Below are 20,807 nucleotides of genomic sequence, written 5' to 3'. Positions count from 1 at the left end.
TCCGAGCCTCCGGGAATGTCGACATGGTGAGCTGGATTTTGTTTTTACTGCCTATGCAATCCCTACTATGAAGAACAGCAAACGTATTAAATCCATTCGAAAATTGTCCAAAATTGGAAAGTTTCTAAAAAATCATAATATTTAAAGAATAAAATATATGATAATTTAGATTGTGAGCCCCAACTGGGACAGTGCCAATAATGTTTGTAAAGTGCTGTGGAATTAATGGAGCTATATAAGCAAGTACAAAAATAATTAAAATAAAATAACAAAATTATGCTACGACACCCAGTTGTAAATTGTGTAAAATATGTAGCTGTTTGGACTCCCATTGGACTAAAAATTTATAAGATCACTCAGGGGGAAGCCACACAAACATGGGGAGAACATACAAAATTCTTGAAGATGTTGTCCTTGGTGAGATTGGAATCCAAGACCCCAGCACTGCATGGCTAATGTGTTAACCACTGAGCCACTGTGCTGCCAAATGTAGATAATGTATGTAGAATATTTAAAGGGAACCTGTCACCAGTTTTGTAATGTGTCAACTAAAACTATGACCTTAATCAATGCCTGTGCTGCAGCCCATCAATGGTTATATAACCCCTTGACTCCCCTTGTATACCCCCCAAAAAAAACTTTTGAAGTTCTCCCAGAAAATGGTGCACATGCTCGAGCTGGCTATCTCTCTGTGCAGGCATGAGATTTCACCCGGCTATGTGGTTGACACAGGAGGCGTCATCCACATCAATTACAGCAGGAAGACAGCTATCTACAGCTGGGAGGAGGGATAGAGAAACCAAGAGGAAGGATGGAGACCGCCGAAACCATGCCCATTAGACTGGACCAGCAGGCTTAACATACTGCCCTGGAGAACTTCAAAACATTTGAAGGGTTTACAGTGGGAGTCAAGGGGTTATATAACCCTTGGACTGCAGAACAGGTGCTGATTAAGATAATAGTTTTAGTTGACACAGGATAAAACTGGTGACAGGTTCCCTTTAATAGGATAGATCAACTTCCTTTGCACTTATCAGCCACATCTCCTCTGCCCTGTTTCCTCAACTTGCCAAATATGCATATAACGAGATGGAGGCCCAATGCTTTTGCATCGGGAGGATGGTAATGTCACGATGGAGACAGGCTTTGCAGCGTTGAGAATCTCTCCCCCATGTGCTCACCGAACTATCCACTCTCTCTTTCCCCATGTGCTGACTTCTCCCGTCTGTGCTCTCTTCTTTGACCTGTCTACCCCATGTGCTATCCCCTTGTTTGCTGTCTCTCCTTCCTGTGCTGTGGTCTCCCCTCATGTGCTGTCCCGTTTGAGCTGTCTCCCCCCTGTGCTCTGTCTCTCTCACCCCTGTGCGCTTTGATCGCAGAGGATACATTTTGTGAGGTAAAATATTGTTTAAAAACAGTCAGTGAAATATTTTACTTGACAAAATGAATCAACTGTGATCCCCTGCTGTAATGTCAGTATTGTCTTTTGCTTCCTCCCCTGCTCAGGAGATGTGGTATGCTCCATACATGGTCAGGCACAGGCAATTTTTAAAATGAACTTTCGTTCGTGGGAAAACTCCTTTATTGTGACCGGCTTCGTCTGCCTGTAGACACGTCGTGCATCTGCCGCCAGGATCAGCCAAATGATTCACTGCACCTGCGTGGAATTCGCGCAGGCGCAGTAAATCAGACCGCCACCATCTTTGTGCAGACAGATAGCAGTGGTCACATTAAAACTGTGCATGTGCTCCTCCTGTACAAAGATGACGGAGGTCAGTGAATCATTCGGCTGATCCCAGTGGCAGCGTGTTTGCGACGGTGTTCCGCTTGTGGTACAGCTCAAGAGGCTGCGTATGCCGTATACAGTGTGTATGTTTGTGTGTGTGTGTGTGTGTGTGTGTGTGTGTGTGTGTGTGTGTGTGTGTGGTGGGAACGGCATATACAGTGTGTGTTTGTGTGTGTGTGGTGCGACGGTGTTCCACTGGTGTTACCACGTAAGGGGCTGGTACCACCAGCAGTTTCCATATTGAGACACCCATCACTTGGTTGTCCCAATATGGAGGTCGGTGAAATTCTGCCGCTTGGAATTCTGGGATCCGGACACAACTGGATGGAATAGGATGTGAAGACATTACAAGGTAAGTATATATTGAGATGTTATATTTGTTATAATTTAATGTTATAATATATATATTGTAGTGCAGCGGGGTTGTACAGTGCAACAGATAGGCGGGGGCCACAGAAAGTTCAATATAAATGGAGTCTTTACTTTCAGAACTCACACTTAGGAATGATGTCCTTCGGATAGCAGCCAGGTTTCCATAAACACAGCCCAGAACTCAAAAACCCGTTGCCGTGGACAATGGCATCGCCGTGCCTTTTTGGTGTGTTGGCCACCTTGAAGTCCCTGGCTCTGTGTTAGCTCGACACCCCAAGGCAAAACTGACAGATTTTAATGGAATCGTGGCCAAAGAGCCACTTCCAAAACTCAGAGAGGAGAGAGAGATCCGCCCCACTACCATACCTGCAAATCTCTCTAAAAAGAAAAGCCCTTAATGGGTTTTCCTAATAATCTGACTGAGTCACTACTTGGATCCAATCCACTCCATCTTTTAGTTTGCCTTGTGACTTACAGGCATTCTGCTGTGAAAACAAGACACTCCAGCGGGTTTAATAGGACTCCATCCGCAACCTGGGGGGACACACATGTCCTCCATGTTGCTAAAGCTTGTCTCTGTGAGCTAATAAGTGAATGAAAAACAGGAATCTCCGCTCTGTGTAGTGCTGTCTGTAGGAGAAATCACTGCAGCTCCTCTCCTTTCCCAGCTCTAAGTGGATTATAGGTTACAGATAGAGCATGGAGATCAGAAAACTGGGGAGAATGCAGGATATAAGTAACATATTGGCCAGAAATTGTGTTATTCCTCATGTACACAAACACACAACACTTTATTTTGAAAAGTTACTTGAAAGTACAGCTACCATTTTAAGATGTTTTCCCCTACTCTTAAAAATAAGCCCGCCATACACATTAAATAGCTGACCATACGCATGTCTGGCAGCCATTTTGGGCAGTGCTTCCATTCACAGGGATGCTCATTTGGACGTGCACTCCTGTGTTCTATATAACTCTGGCAATAGCTTATCTCAGCAAGAACAAAAGTATCATCAGTACAAAATCGGGCACATCAGAACTTTAACTCCCACCGACAATCAATTGTTCCGGGGGACGCCCCATACAAATTAGACTGCTCGCCAAACACATCGATATCCGCAGGTTCTGCAGACAGTCTCATGTGTATTTGGGCATTTTACTGTCAATAGGCTCAGGTTAAGTAAATTAAGAAAATTTTATATTCACTTCCTGGACTTACCACATTTGTTACTGTGTCCCCCACTGGTTTCAGTACATCAACATCCTTGGGGAGTCACTTGACTGCCAGCAACTGATTGGCTGCAGCCTTCATATTCTGATTTCTTTGCTTCATACATACAGAATTTATATATACATAATTATTGTGAAAGTAGCACCAACTTATCAGAAAATGTCACACAGTCTCTCATGGCAACAATAAGACTAGATAAAATCAGAAAAATAGAAAGAATTCTACTTGATTAAAATAATTCCAAATCTAGATTAAGTCTTTCTTCTCTAAAACCATGCATGTAATGCGAAAATCTCCTCACCACTGTTGGAATTAAAACATAAAAGGAGCCATTAGCGCTTCAGCAGAGAATACAGACTTCACTTATCTAATCCCTTCTTAAAAAATGTAGAACATTTAATTGACTTCAACAAAGATGAAGACAAAAAATTGCTTTAAAATTATTTAAATGTCATGGATAAAACATAATAGCCTAGCGACATCTTTTCATAAGCTTTTTTTGGGGGGGGTCTAATAGAAAGAGATCCAGCTCCAAGAGGGATCTGCGTCATAGAAATAAATGCAATGAGTTATCCCAAGAAAATGGACAACTAATTACTATAATTGGTAATTACAGTAGAAAGGCAATTTCAATAAAAGAAATTAATTATTTCACGAAAATGTGCGGATTGTGAGAGGGGTTACACCTGTGACCCAATTTTCAAAAACATCCAGACAAATAGCAGACTAATTGAGATTGTCATTCTTGTCAAGTACAGTCAATTTAGTGAACACTAGAAATATGGGCAAGGGTGGCATACCGTAATTAAAGAAACCTTATCAGCTGTAAAAACTCAAATCAGGAGCCCTAAGTAGCAGGAGAGGAAAGTTTTAAGCCTTTCCATGTGTATATATTTTACCAGATAGTTGTCATTGGTATAAGGCCAAGTTCATATGTTCAATATTTGGTCAGTATTTTACCTCAGTATTTGTAAGCTAAAACTAGGAGTGGGTGATAAATGTAGAAGTGGTGACGTATTTCTATTATACTTTTCCTCTGACTATTCCACTCCTAGTTTTGGCTTACAAATACTGAGGTAAAACACTGATCAATTACTGAACGTGTGAACGTGGCCTTATACCAATGACAACTCTCTGGTAAAATATATATACATGGACAGGGACTGAAGGGTGAATCTGGGATTGTCTCTTTAGCATAATTTAAGTCCATTTATCAACAGTTCTTCACTGTGCATAACACAATGGCAGACACAGATAGAAAAGGGCCCCTGTGCAAGAACAGTGTATGGCAGTCCAGTAGCTATGTCTATGACCAGGTACGGACTGGGGCTGAAATTCAGCCCTGGTATTTGAAATAACACAGGCCCATGCTGTCCCTGTCCCCAAGCACCAGATGGGATATATTACTAATATTACCCTGGATGGAGGAAAGGAAGATTTACTACAAGACCAATATTTCTAATGATACCCGTGGCCTGCTGGGGTAAGTGACGGAGTCAGCAACTTTGTGCTTCATCACAACTCTTAACAGTATGGGTGTCTTGAAAACATGGATTTCTGTTAACAACGTAGCAGACAAGGCGGCCTATGACCAGACAGGCCTTTCTGGCATTTGCCAGAACTGCCAGATGGCCAGTCTGGCCCTGTCTATGACAGAAGCTGCTTGCTGCTTTGGAAGTGCATATGGGCCTTCTTACCTCTTGAGCCCCTGTGCAGCTGCACCATAGATATATCCGGCCCCGTGATAACTGTTGTATATGATGTCCGAACATCATACACAACAAATTATTCATTTATTTCACTTATATAGCGCCATTAATTCCACATCACTTTCCACACATCATCACTGTCCCCATTGGGGCTCAAAGTCTAAATGACATACCCTTCAAACCCATAAGCAAATACTATTTAATGTACACCATCATGAAATATAATAGGTGATGGTTTACAGTGGGAAAATGGTACATTTTCTTTGTAGTTTCATTTCACTTTTTTTAAGGAATGCTTGAAAACCAAGGCCACATGCAAACGTTGAATATTTGTTGAATATTTTACCTGAATATTTGTAAGCCAAAACCAGGACTGGGTGACAAATACAGAAGTGATGACATGTTTCTATTATACTTTTCCTCTAAGGGCTCATACTCACTTGCGAGCAAAACGGACGAGTGCAATCCGATAAAAGATCAGATTGCACTCGGACCAATGTTATTCAATAGGTGACATCTCATTTGCAATTTTTTTCTCAGCCGAAATCAGACTGAGAAAAAAATTGCAGCATGCTGCGATTTGCTGCGAGTCTCGCCAATGCAAGTCAATGGGTGTGAGAAAAAAAAAGCACGGAATACGGACCATCCGTTTTCTGTCCGTTTTTTACAAATACCTTACCATTCTGTGGCATAGAACACTGTAAATTGTCCTGTAAATGATTGTAAAAAAATAGTTGCAGAGAAAAAAACTCATTGCATACGGATGTCATACAGATGTAAAACGGATGGTGCAATTAAAAATCGCATTGAACTCGCATGACAATCGCATAGTTTGCATCCAATTTTTCGGTCCAGATTACGGAGCTTTTTTTCTCGCAAGTGTGTATGAGCCCTAATTGTTCCACTCCTGGTTGTAGCTTACAAATACTGAGGTATAAAACTCAACAAATACACAAGGTGTGCACATGGCCTAAAAGAAAGGGATAGTAATAACAGAAATGTATCAGGGGTTACTATAGATTAAATTTTCTCAACATTTCCTGATCCAAATTTTCTCCTTAAACTGTCAATTCCAAAATGTGGTACAATCGAGGTACCCTTTGAATAATACGATATGACGTGACCTACGTTACACTTTAGGGACTGGATTATTTCACTCGAAACTATGCTGCAAAAGGTGGATTGTTTTTTACTTCTCCACCATTACAGAAGATCGACTCTCCACTCTACTCTCAAGATCGCATCTCACCACCTGTGCACTTGACTCGATCCCTTCCCACTTCATCCCAAACCTCGCCACAGTCTTCATCCCAACCCTAACCCATCTCTTCAACCTATCACTAACAACTGGTGTTTTCCCCTCAAGCTTTAAACATGCCTCAATCACACCTATCCTCAAAAAGCTCTCTCTTGACCCATCCTCTGTATCTAGCTATCGCCCTATATCACTTCTCCCCTATGCCTCAAAACTACTGGAACAACACGCCCATCCTGAACTGTCCTCCCATCTATCTTCCTGCTCCCTCTTCGACCGCTTACAATCAGGCTTCCGGTCACACCATTCCACTGAAACTGCCCTAACTAAGGTCACCAATGACCTATTAACCGCCAAGAGCAAGCGACACTACTCTATCCTCCTCCTCCTGGACCTGTCCTCTGCCTTTGACACAGTGGACCATTCCCTATTACTACAGACCCTCTCATCCCTTGGCATCACAGACTTGGCCCTATCCTGGATCTCGTCATACCTAACTAACCGGACTTTCAGCGTCTCCCACTCACACACCACCTCCTCACCTCGCCCCCTATCTGTCGGAGTCTAGCAAGGTTCAGTTCTAGGGCCCCTGCTCTTCTCCATCTACACCTTTGGCCTGGGACAGCTCATAGAATCTCACGGTTTTCAGTATCATGTCTATGCTGATGACACACAGATCTACATCTCTGGACCAGATATCACCTCCCTACTAACCAGAATTCCTCAATGTCTGTCCGCTATTTCATCCGTCTTCTCCGCTAGTTTTCTAAAACTTAACATGGACAAAACAGAATTCATCGTCTTTCCCCCATCTCACGCGACCCCCCCAACGAACCTATGCATTACAGTAAACGCCTGCCCATTCTCCCCAGTCCCACAAGCTCGCTGTCTCGGGGTAATCCTTGACACTGATCTCTCCTTCAAACCACATATCCAAGCCCTTTACACTTCCTGCTCCCTTCAACTCAAAAATATTTCACGGATCCGTACATTCCTAAACCAAGAATCTGCAAAAACCCTAGTCCATGCCCTCATCATCTCCCGCCTCGACTACTGTAACCTCCTGCTCTGTGGCCTCCCCTCTAACACTCTTGCACCCCTCCAATCTATTCTAAACTCAGCTGCCCGACTAATCCACCTGTCCCCCCGCTATTCCCTGGCCTCTCCCCTCTGTCAATCCCTTCTCTGGCTCCCCATTACCCAGAGACTCCATAGCACAACATATCAGACTCTCACCTACCATCGAAACCTTCAAAAAGAACCAGAAGACCCACCTCTTCCGACAAGCCTACAACCTGCAGTAACCACCGATCGACCAAACCACTGCATGACGAGCTCTATCCTCACCTACTGTATCCTCACCCATCCCTTGTAGATTGTGAGCCCTCGCGGGCAGGGTCCTCTCTCCTACTGTACCAGTTGTGACTTGTATTGTTCAAGATTATTGTACTTGTTTTTATTATGTATACCCTTCCTCACATTTAAAGCGCCATGGAATAAATGGCGCTATAATAATAAATAATAATAATAATACTTGCAGCACTCTGTAGGCCCAAAATCTTGTGCATACCATTTTATTGCACTCAAATATACTAGAATACTTATCAATGATGACCAAGTGTAGTGCACCTCATGTTGTCCTGTCAATGAGAGGAGTTAAATGGGTTGTCCCATTTAAAAGATTAGGATGCAAAATTACAACAAATGGAGCTTTTACCATCCCCGGGCCCAGTGCTGACTCTCACTGCTGCTCCAGTCTTTGTTGATTGCTGCAGTGGCATGCCACATTGACAGCACTGCAGCCAATCACTCAGCTCTGCGGCCTGTGCTGTCTGAATTGGCAGAGCCACTGAGCCCTATATTTTGCTGTTGCATGACATCACTGTTGCAGCCAATCAACAAAGACTGAAGCAGCAGCAGAAGACAGCACTATGCCAATGGAGGATGAATTAAAGCTCAATTTTATTTTATTTTTTTACATCTCTGAGTCTATGGGAAAATAATCTTTAAATTTACACTATTATTTTTATGGAGCCCTTTCACTGTGCAGCTTCAAGGCATAATAACAAAGGTTCAACCTCACCATATGTACAGACTAACAAGCTTTTCATTTTTTTAAATTGACAAATATATTCTGCTAAAGGCTTTTTTTTCCAAAAAGAGCAAGTTATACCCTGTCTGTGGGTTAGGGGATAATTTTCTGTTCCCTAGGGATTCGACTGCTGGTACCTCCAGGAATCCCGAGATTGGGGCACTGCAGCTCTAGTCTGAATGGGGTAGAGGTGCAACTCAGCTTCATTTATTGTCTATGGGACCGTCAGATATAGATGAGGGCTGCACCTGGCAGTCTCATAGACAATGAATGGAGCATAGGCCATTCAGGCATACCTTTGGGCTCCTGAGTCCCGATCTGAGGATCCCTGGACGTATAGGGAATAAATTGCGTTTTTTGAGTACAACTCTTAAAATGATAAATGCAAAGCTCATATGTTAATTTGATTTTTTCCCAATCTATGAACTTTATTTAATTTTGTGATTAAAGTCAGATGAAGATTATTTGTTTATATACAAAGTTGAGAAATTGTATTTTTGTAGAAGTACTTTATACAGAATAGAATGTTATTATGTTATTATCATTAATATTAGTAGTAGTAGTTATAGTAGTAATATAGTAGAAGAATATTCTCATAGCTAATTTTCAATGTGGAATTCACACAGTATAATATTTTAGAATTGTTAATTGGGTGAATAGTGTGAACATGGAAAACAACTAAAAACAATTATTCCAGACAAACCACTTGAATGATGCATAACATAAATTTGGATTTATGGGTAGTAGGACAACTTGGGTATTGGGCAACTTCCTTAATTCTAATCGGCAGGCCCAGTTTGTTGATCGATGATTTTTAAGCTTGCTTAAAAATCATCGTTCTTAGCAGCACATTGCTCTTTGTAAACCACAATGATGATATCCTATACACACAGAAGGATTATATTAGCAATTGTTTATTATTCTTCTAATTTCTACTTCTTGGTTACTACTACCGGTGATGGTGATATCTATATCTATGGGGCAATTATATGTATTTGTACTGTCCTAAGGTAATACTTCATATATGACACAAATGAAACTTTGTAATTACTGTAGTAAATATAACGACCTAGTTTACAGATAATATACTGTATAAGTAGTCTGGTAAGTCAGCCATATTAATGATCATTCTGCGCTAATGAAAGAGTGGTCAGCCTGTTTAAAGAGGCTATTAAACAACTGCCCATTGGCTTCTATAGAGACGATTGGTGGTCACTTAACAGACGCATTTTGGCCATTGTATACGCATCTTTTGTAAAACCCCTGTTCCGCCGCTGCAGTTTGTTTAAAAAAACAAACTCTGCTAGACTCACCCTCCCCGGGTCCAGCACTAGCCTCCTCCGATGCTCTCAGTGTCTGTTATTGTCTGTAGTGTAGATGTCACAACGACACCTCTGCAGCCAATACGTGAGCTATGCGGCTCAACCTGAGTTGATGGCAAGAGTCGCTCATAGCTGGAGAGCTCAGTTATTTGTTGTAGAACTGTTGACATGATGTTAGCGCTGCAAATAAAAATAATTACCAGTAGCAGCGGTGGAGACTCAGTACTGGACCTGGAAAAACAAACTGGGCCTGGGTATAGGGATTTAACCAAACTTCTAAGTTGTAAATAATGTGTGGCAGTGCACAGTTTTCCCCAACTATTTATTGTAATGTGCAAAGGTATCAACACAATAGCCTAATCCATGGAAATCAGAAGTTATGGTATATCATATCCAACTATACAAGTGGGACACAAAGTAACAAAGAAAAAACACCATTTGAAATGCATCATTTGACAGTGAGCAAGTGCAAAGCAAAAAAAGGAAATCTACTATATAATTGTCTAAGGGTCACTGTTAGGGCTAGCGGAACGCACCAAGTAAATATAAATGTTTTATTGAAACACATGCATTCGCAGCCCGGGGTCCACCGTGCAGGAGAACCTGCTGCTAGGAAACGGCGGCATTATATGGTGGTATGAACCAGCTCTGTTAGCTTCACAGAGCAGCCGAGAAAGCAAAGTTCTGTGCCCTGTTAGACTTTCAAAGAGGCACAGGCTAACTACCCAAATGAGAGCAGTCAGTGGTCATGCATGCATACAAAACTCCTCGCCGGAGGTGCCAGCATTCTAGGGGCTTATTTCAGCCGGGTCCCTGAACACATACAACCACATGACCACACTGGCGCAAAGCACATAACTTGAAAAGATACTAGCGCATGGCCATGCGAGCCTTAAATAGTTGCAGCACGTACAGGACCTTCCTAGAAGGACCAATGAGAGGCTGCTACAGAGCCTGCGCACCTACATGACCTTCCTAGAAGGACCAATAGAATTGACAGCAGTATCTGAACATGTGACCCTCGATCTCCACTGAGAGATCTTACTCTGGGCATGCTCAGAACGAGGAAAGCAGGACTTAGTCCCAGAAGCGTCTGCTCGCCGCTGCCCAACACTGGCCTCAATGGCCGAAGCAGGAAAGGCAGCAGCAACTCTTTGCACAGAGTCAGCCTGAGCGAGACGCTGGGACCGATGTCTCCGCTGAGCAGGCTCCACTGTGGCAGGAGAAGAATGGGAGACCGCAGCGGAGATGGCCCGAGATTCCCCCTGTGCAGAGGCGGGAACTCGACCCCTAACAGTCACTTCCGTCTTTCTGTCTGTCACGGATATTCATTGGTCGCGGCCCCTGTCTTTCATGGAATCCAAGTCGCTGATTGGTTGTGGCAAAACGCCCACGACCAATCAGCGACGCACACAGTCCGGAAGAAAATGGATGCTCCTTACTCCCCGCACTCAGTGCCCGGCGCCCGCATACACCCCTCCGGTCACCGCTCACACAGGGTTAATGCTGGCGGTAACGGACTGCGTTATGCCGCGGGTAACGCACTCCGTTACCGCCACTATTAACCCTGTGTGACCAAGTTTTTACTATTGACGCAGCCTATGCAGCGTCAATAGTAAAAACATCTAATGTTAAAAATAATAAAAAAAATAAAAAAGCATTATATACTCACCTTCCGCCGCGGCTCCGGCCGGTCCATGCAAGCGGCACGTTCCGGTGGCAAGGATGGTCTGGGAGAAGGATCTGCCATGACGTCACGATCATGTGACCGCGACACGGTCATGTGACCGCGACACGGTCATGTGACCGTGACGTCATCACAGGTCCTGGACGAGAAGGACCTGCCATGACGTCGCGGTCACGTGACCGCGATGTCGTCATCACACCCTGGGACCGGAAGCCAGGAGCAGGTGAGTATTTCATATTCACTTGTCCACGTTCCATCCGCCGGGCGCCGCTCTGTCTTCCTGTCCTCTTGCAGTGACTGTGCAGGTCAGAGGGCGCGATGACGTATTAGTGTGCGCGCCGCCCTCTGCCTGAACAGTCAGTGCGGAGAGACGGGACGCTGAGGAGCAGCGACGAGAGGAGAGTATGCCATTTTTTTTTTTTTATTGCAGCAGCAGCAGCATTACATGGGGCACAATGCTGTATGGAGCGTCTATGGGGCCATAAAGAACTGCATGAAGCATTATATGGGGCATCTATGGCGCCATAACTGCATGGAGCAATATACTAAGTGGCTGGGCAATATACTACGTGGCTGGGCAATATACTACGTGTCTGGGCAATATACTATGTGGCTGGGCAATATACTAAGTGGCTGGGCAATATACTACGTGACTGGGCAATATACTACGTGGCTGGGCAATATACTACGTGGCTGGGCAATATACTACGTGACTGGGCAATATACTACGTGGCTGGGCAATATACTATGTGGCTGGCCAATATACTACGTGGAAAAGCATATACTAGAATACCCGATGCGTTAGAATCGGGCCACCATCTAGTTTAGAAATAATTGCTTCATAAAAGGCATCACTGGAATTTTGAAATGCAGAATGGAAATATTTCACTCAGGAAAGTAGGTCATAACAAGTTACTACAACATCCTCCAATTTTATCACAACATCATATAGCTAATCGTGGGGATCTCTTAAATCCTATGTATTAAATAATAGGTAATAATACTCCACAGCTAATGAATGGAAAAAGCTAGACACCAGCATACGAATACTGATTCATTTCAAGTTGACCTTGATGGTCAGTCTTGTCAAAGCTTTTAAAGAATTTCAGTGATATATTTTTTTCAAAAATATTGATACATTGTGAATTTTTCAGAAGTTCCTTCTTAATGTATCTTTAATACCTATGATTTTTTTGACTCACAGGCATTAATTAATGCATTCTGTACTCACCAAGCATGTTGAAAATGTCATCCATTTGTAGAGTTGGAGTTAGTTCACTAAGGGAAATAAGAGAAAGTAATGTTATGAATAAATAATAAGAAAAAAAATTGGTGGCAGTAATTTTTATAAGTGTTTCCAAATTTACATCTTGTTATGGAAAACGGTAAAGCTGGTGGTGGATGTCTAAGGGTATGACAGGCTTGTCGTGCTAAAACAGGGGTAATAAACAGTAATAAAGTTACAAAATAATGCACACAGTCATGTAACACAATATAGTTATGCCGGTACAAATATATATATATATATATATATATATATATATATATATATATATATATATATATATATATATATATATATATATATATATATATATATATATATATATATACTGCTCAAAAAAATAAAGGGAACACTATAATACCACATTCTAGATATCACTGAACATAGTGGACAATGAAACCTAAAAATTATCAACGTAAATCACAACTAATATCCCACGGAGGTCTGTATTTGGAATGATACTCAAAATCAAAGTGGGAAATGAAGTTACAAGCTGATCCAACTTCAGTGGAAATGCCTCAAGACAAGGAAATGATGTTCAGTTGTGTGTGTGGCCTCCACGTGCCTGTATGACCTTTCTACAACGCCTGGATGGTCTCCTGAGGGATCTCCTCCCAGACCTAGACTAAAGCATCCGCCAACTTCTGGACAGTCTGTGGTGCAATGTGACGTTGGTGGATGGTGCGAGACATGATGTCCCAGATGTGTTCAATCGGATTCAGGTCTGGGGAATGGGCGGGCCAGTCCATAGCTTCAATCCCTTCATCTTGCAGGGACTGCTGACACACTTCAGCCACATGAGGACTGGCATTGTCTTGCATTAGGAGGAACCCAGGGCCAACCGCACCAGCATATTGTCTCACCGAGGATCTCATCTCAGGTACCTAATGGCAGTCAGGCTACCTCTGGCAAGCACATGAAGGTGCCACCCCACACCATTACTGACCCACTGCCAAACCGGTCATTCTGAAGGATGTTGCAGCCAGCAGATCGCTCTCCACAGCGTCTCTAGATTCTGTCACGTCTGTCACAGTGTGAACCTGCTTTCATCTGTGAAGAGCACAGGGCGCCAGTGGCAAATTTGCCAATCCTGGTGTTCTGTAGCAAGTGCCAAGCATCCTGCACAGTGTTGGGCTGTGAGCACAACCCCATCTGTGGACGTCGGGCACTCAGACCATCCTCATGGAGTCGGTTTCTAACCGTTAACCGTTTGTGCAGACACATGCACATTTGTGGCCTGCTGGAGGTCATTTTGCAGGGCTCTGGCAGTGTTCCTCCTTGCACAAAGGCTGAGGTAGTGGTCCTGCTGCTGGGTTGTTGCCCTCCTACGGCCCACTCCACGTCTCCTGGTGTGCTGGCCTGTCTCCTGGTAGCGCCTCAAGCCTCTGGACACTACGCTGACAGACACAGCAAACCTTCTTACCACATTGATGTGCCATCCTGGATGAGCTGCACTACCTGAGCCACTTGTGTGGGTTGTAGAATCCATCTCATGCTACCACGAGTGTGAAAGCACAACCAACATTCAAAAGTGACCAAAACATCAGCCAGAAAGCATTGGTACTGAGATGTGGTCTGTGGTCCCCACCTGCAGAACCACTCCTTTATTGAGTGTGTCTTGATAATTGCCAATAATTTCCATCTGTTGTCTATTCCATTTGCACAACAGCATGTGAAATTGATTGTCAAACAGTGTTGCTTCCTATGTGGACAGTTTGATTTCACAGAAGTTTGATTTACTTGGAGTTATATTCTGTTGTTTAAGTGTTTCCTTTATTTTTTTGAGCAGTATATATATAACAGTATTAAGGACATAGACTGTTATACTTTAAGGACCTCATTTAGTCATTCTTTCCCAAACCAGGAAGAGATCTGCTGAACTATGGCTTCCAGATACCATTTAAGATCTACGTGGCCTATCTGGCATTATTCTTCTAATTTCATCTATTAAGTAACTATATGTGTTTATACTGTTGGAAGATAACATGTCACGTGAGATTTCAGATCTGGAACTTTACAATTACTAAATATAGCAATGTACCTAACAGATAACATAGTCAGGTGCCATTACATGCAAAAAGCAAAAGTATACATCAACAGAATTTAAATGAGGTTTCCACTTTCCATTTTTTTATCCCATGTGCATGCTGTGTGAAAAATAACAACATCAGCCTTACGTCCACATTGGCACTGACTCCCCCACCACAGTTCCCAGGCTTTGTTGACATGGCTGCAGAACTGATATATGTTGTCTACCTTGACATCTCCACTAATTGACTGTAGTGGTTTGAGCTATAATTGCGGCATTACCGATGCAGCCATGCCAACAAAGACCGTGGCAGAGAGGCAGCGCTGGAGCGGCAACAGGGATGTCAGACTGATTTGTCGTTGTTGATTTTTTAAACAGAACATGACTATGGAGCAAAAAGTTGAAAGTGGGAAAACTGTTTTAAAAGGACTCTGTCACCTGAATTTGGAGGGAACAATTTTCAGCCATAGGGGCGGGGTTTTCGGGTGTTTGATTCACCCTTTCCTTACCCGCTGGCTGCATGCTGGCTGCAATATTGGATTGAAGTTCATTCTCTGTCCTCCATAGTACACGCCTGCGTAAGGCAAGATTGCCTTGTGCAGGCATGTACTACGGAGGACAGAGAATGAACTTCAATCCAATATTGCAGCCAGCATGCAGCCAGCGGGTAAGGAAAGGGTGAATCAAACACCCGAAAACCCCGCCCCTATGGCTGAAAATTGTTCCCTCCAAATTCAGGTGACAGAGTCCCTTTAAGGACCGTTTCAACTTAGAGAACATATATGTATATTTGTTTGTTGGAATATTTGTTACTCTATAGCAATTAAAACAAAATATTACAAGGAATAAAAATCACAATTGTTACAGACAGAGCTGCAAGTCATTAGGCACTTTGACTAATATCTGCTATTGCTCAGGCGCCGCAATCTTGGAGGAGTAAATTTTTTTCTTCTCTAACTAGTTGGTGCCACCTGCGCAATAGCAGCTATCGGATACAATGATAGCTGCTACTGTGCAGATGCAGCGGGTGCCATTTAAAGATGGATTTTTTTTTTCAAATATCAGGATAACCTTAACCATAATAATTATATGCACATTACACATGTGATTATGCTGCAGGGCAGGTGCCATGGCTGGAGCCTGCCTGCAGAAGGTTTTTTTTAGCATATATATATATAATATTCATTATGTTAACTGGGGGCAGGTCAATGACGGATCAGTGACCTGTCAGCAGGCTGCATTATGAATACATAATCAGAGCACCACATAAAGCGCCCCCCCCCCCCCCCACAGGCTGCCCCGGAGCACGAGCATATCATTAACTCAAAACTGAAAATAAAGATTAAGAAACACCCACAAGACCAATTTCATCAATCCAGGTATCATTCTAATCAGTAGAACGGCGCAGACCTGACACTGTGTGCATGTTACTGTTGATAATAATGCTGACAGGTTCCCTTTAAGGGGCATTTAAACTGAAAGATTATCATGAATGAGCATTGTTACAAATGCTTACATCATGATTATCCTGCCATGTAATGAGGCTGCCGATCACCTGTTGAACAAGCCCAACACCTGTTCATTGGGTGAAGTGATCTTTTATGCAGCACAAAAGATCATAATTCTTGGCGGTGCAATGTCTTGTATAAAAAAGGCTTGCGCTGCCGAGAACAAAGGCAGCCTGAGCGCACTGAGAGATCTACTATAAATCGTTTACTTTGGTCTGCCTGTGTGATGATCAGAAAAAGTTTACCTATTCGCAGTCGCATAGTGCCACCAGTGTTTCTGCATAAAAGAGACTCTTAGAAAAATAGTGGCAAGGTCATAAAAAAATTAGTGGTCAAGTTGTACTGTTGAAGATTTAATAATTGGTAAGAGGACAGTTGATCTCAAACCACCCTGCACAGTGTCCGCTTACGTCACAGAGCATGCCCATAGAAGTAAGTCATTTTCTGATGTTCAGGTGCTGCTATAAAGCAAGTCTCTTAAACACTGCTAACTCGAAAAAAAGGAGGTCAACTATCATGTAAAAAATATAATAAAAATATGATACATTCACTTTAATACAAACCAAGGTTAGGAAGATTTCTCACTATCTTCATGCTCATCATGCTATACTCAGGGCCGGACTGGCCATCGGGCAGTTCTGGCAAATGCCAGAAGGGCTGGTGGCAGTTGTGGGCCGCTCGAGTGTGCCGCTGTCGGCACACTCCCCCCGCTTTCGGCACACTCGCGGCCCCGCATTCAACTACAGTTGAATGCAATGATGGAAGAGAGAGCGTCTGCTGATGCTCTCTCTCCCATCATTCCCTGCTCTTCCTGCCGCTGACACTGCATGTGCGCGATGACGTCATATCATCGCGCACCTGCTGTGTGTCGGGCAGGCAGACTGCAGCTGCTGAGACCGGAGCCAGGAGCAGCGCGGGACACGAGGAGAGGTGAGTAGAGTGTTTTTTTGTTTTTTTTTTATTATTATTATTATTATTATATATCAATGAGTGATAACAGGATTGGGGGGGCTGTATTACATTCTATGGGGGCTGGCTGCATTACATTCTATGGGGGCTGTGCTGCATTACATTCTATGGGGGCTGGCTGCATTACATTCTATAGGGGCTGTGCTGCATTACATTCTATGGGAGCTGTGCTGCATTACATTCTATGGGGGCTGGCTGCATTACATTCTATGGGGCTGTGCTGTATTACATTCTATGGGGACTGAGCTGTAATGCTGGATACAGCTGTAATTATATGTTATATAGTCGTGTTACACTCCCCTCACTTCTTGTAACCTACAAGTGTACAAAGATATTATACAGTCACCATGTGACTAGTGGGCCTGTGTGACTTCAAATGCCAGGGCTGAATTTTAGTCCCAGTCTGGCCCTGGCTATAATGCTCATCAGACCAGGGGCAGTATGAATCAGGAGAAGGCTCCGTCATAAGTGGACATCCAAGTTTTACTCTGAAAATTATGGAGTTTTGTGTAACACATAGTATTGAGCATTCCGATACTGCAAATATCGGGTATCGGCCGATATTCGCTGTATTGGAATTCCGATACCGAGTTCCGATATTTTTGAGATATCGGAAATCGGAATCGGAAGTTCCTATAGTGAAATTATGCAGTATAATAAAGTGTGGGCGGTGCGTGGGCAGAGACTGCGTGTGCGCGTGTGCGGGCGGTGTCTGTGCGTGACCGTGAGGCTCTCTGCGTGTGTGCCGGGGCTCTATGCGGCGTGCGGGGTGTCTCTGTGTGGCGTGCGGGGTGTCCCTGTGCGGCATCTCTGTGCGGCGTGCGGGGTCTCTGTGTGGCGTGCGGGGTCTCTGTGCGGCGTGCGGGGTGTCTCTGTGTGGCGTGCCGGGGTCTCTGTGCGGTGTGCGGGGTCTCTGTGTGGCGTGAGGGGTCTCTGTGCGGCGTGCGGGGTGTCTCTATGCGGCGTGTCTCTGTGCGGCGTGCGGGGTGTCTCTGCGGCGTGGGGGGTCTCTGTGCGGTGTGTGGGGTGTCTCAGTGTGGGCATCGTCCGATGGGACTACAAGTCCCATCGGACGATGCCTGCTACACTGACAGTGATTGACACATTAGCCAATGATGGGACAGTAGTAGTAGTAGTAGTCCCATCATCCGGCTAATGTGTTGAATGAAAAAAAAAATACTCCATACATACATACATGCTACATACATGCTACATACATGCTACATACATACATACTTGCTACATACATACTACATACATACATACTACATACATACTGCATACATACTACATACATACATACTGCATACATACATACATACTGCATACATACTACATACATACTTACATACTACATAAATACTACATACATACTACATACATACATACTACATACATACTACATACATGCTACATACATGCTATATACAAACATGCTACATACATACTACATACATACTACATACATGCTACATACAAACATGCTACATACATACTACATACATGCTACATACATGCTACATACATACTACATACATACTGCATACATGCTACATACATGCTACATACATACATGCTATACATGCTACATACATGCTACATACATGCTACATACATGCTACATACATGCTACATACACACATACTACATACATACTGCATACATACATACATACTGCATACATAATACATACATACTACATACATACTGCATACATACATACATACAGTACATTCATACATTACATACATGACATACATATAGACATACATTACATTAAACATAGATTTCATACTCACCATTACTTGTCATTTTGATCCCCGAAGCCAGTGTCATCTGTAAAAAATATGAAAAAACAAACAACCAATATACTCCCTGTCCGCAGAAATCCACGAGTGTCCCACGACGATCTCCCGTGGAGAACGGCAGCAACAGCTGTTGCAACCGCTCTCCAGGGGCCCCAGGAACACAATGACGGGAGGAAGGTATTCCTCCGCCGCTGTAAAAAAAGTCCCTAGTCTCACTTTATGGCATTGCTGTATGAGAAATTTTCCCAGGCAGCAATTGCCATAAAGTAAGACTTTGAACTCAGGTAACCTCAGTGGTGCACTGCAGGAGCCATTGTCTCCTGTAAGTGTGTCACTGAGGGTCCTATAGAGCAGTGACATCACCCGATGTCACTGTTCTATAGGGGAGATCGTCGTGGGACACTCGTTATTAATTGGACTACGGCGGACAGGTAGTATACGGTTTATTATTTTACGTTTTTTGCAGGCGCTGAAGTATGGTAAGTATGGTGAAATGAAGAATATTAAAATACTTTTTCCTAATGCGTGCGTGTTTTATTAACCCTTTCTTAGGCTAGGTTCACATTGCGTTAATGTGTGCACGCTAACGGACAGCGTTGCACGGCGAAAATGTCGCAATTAACGCCGTGCAACGGGTCCGTTAGCGCACCCATTGACAGCAATGTGAAGTTTCCCTGTAGCGAATCACTAGCGCGTGCCTTTTTCGGCTCGCGCTAGCGATGTGCCGTTCTTCTGTGGCGCGCCTCGGACGCTGCTTGCAGCGTCCGCGGTGCGCCCGAGGTCCGTTCCCCGCTCTCGCAGATCGGGGATCTGCGAGAGCGGGGACGTTAACGCGAATCCTAATGCAGAACCTAAATAAACATTGCGCTGAATGAGCGTTGAATTAAAAAAAAACAGAAAAAAACGGCATGGGCTCCCCCGCAATTTTCTGCGCCAGAGGGGGAAAGCCGACGGCCGGGGGCCAATATTTGTAGCCTGCTATGAATATCAGCCCGCAGCTGTCTGCGTAGACTTTACTGGCTATTAAAATAGGGGGATCCCCCCAAAAAATGATGTGGGGTCCCCCTATATTTTATAGCCAGAAAGGCTACGCAGACAGCTGTGGGCTGATATTCATAGCCTAGAGAGGGGCCATGGACATTGGCCCCCCCGGCTACAAATACCAGTCCGCAGCCGCCCCGAAAATGGCGCATCTGTAGATGCGCCAATTCCGGCACTTAGCCCCTCTCTTCCCACTCCCGTGTAGCGGCGGGATATGGGGTAATAAGGGGTTAATGTCACCTTGCTATTGTAAGGTGACATTAAGCCGGGTTAATAACGGAGAGGCGTCAATAAGACGCCTATCCGTTATTAATCCATTAGTTAGAAAGGGTTAATAAAACACGCACACATTAGGAAAAAGTATTTTAATATTCTTCATTTCACCATACTTACCATACTTCAGCGCCTGCAAAAAAGTAAAATAATAAACCGCATACTACCTGTCTGCCGTAGTCCAATTAATAACGAGTGTCCCACGACGATCTCCCCTATAGAACAGTGACATTGGGTGATGTCACTGCTCTATAGGACCCTCAGTGACACACTGACAGGAGACAATGGCTCCTGCGGTGCATCACTGAGGTTACCTGAGTTCAAAGTCTCACTTTTTGGCAATTGCTGCCTGGGAAAATTTCTCATACAGCAATGCCATAAAGTGAGACTAGGGACTTTTTTTTACAGTGGCGGAGGAATACCTTCCTCCCGTCATTGTGTTC

General features: G+C 43.7%; 1 protein-coding gene across 1 annotated transcript in view; it reads right to left on the bottom strand.

Annotated features, from left to right (window-relative positions):
- Positions 1-20,807, bottom strand: part of FHIP1A (FHF complex subunit HOOK interacting protein 1A) — a 432,446-nt gene that overhangs the window by 263,100 nt on the left and 148,539 nt on the right. Inside the window, exon 2 of the mRNA XM_077279318.1 lies at positions 12,683-12,729. The gene's annotated coding sequence lies outside the window, so the exon portion shown is untranslated. The remainder of the gene's footprint in view (positions 1-12,682; positions 12,730-20,807) is intronic.

This window comes from Ranitomeya variabilis, chromosome 1, assembly GCF_051348905.1.
Source record: "Ranitomeya variabilis isolate aRanVar5 chromosome 1, aRanVar5.hap1, whole genome shotgun sequence".
NCBI lineage: Eukaryota > Metazoa > Chordata > Amphibia > Anura > Dendrobatidae > Ranitomeya > Ranitomeya variabilis.
This window is presented reverse-complemented; position numbering and strand designations above follow the sequence as displayed.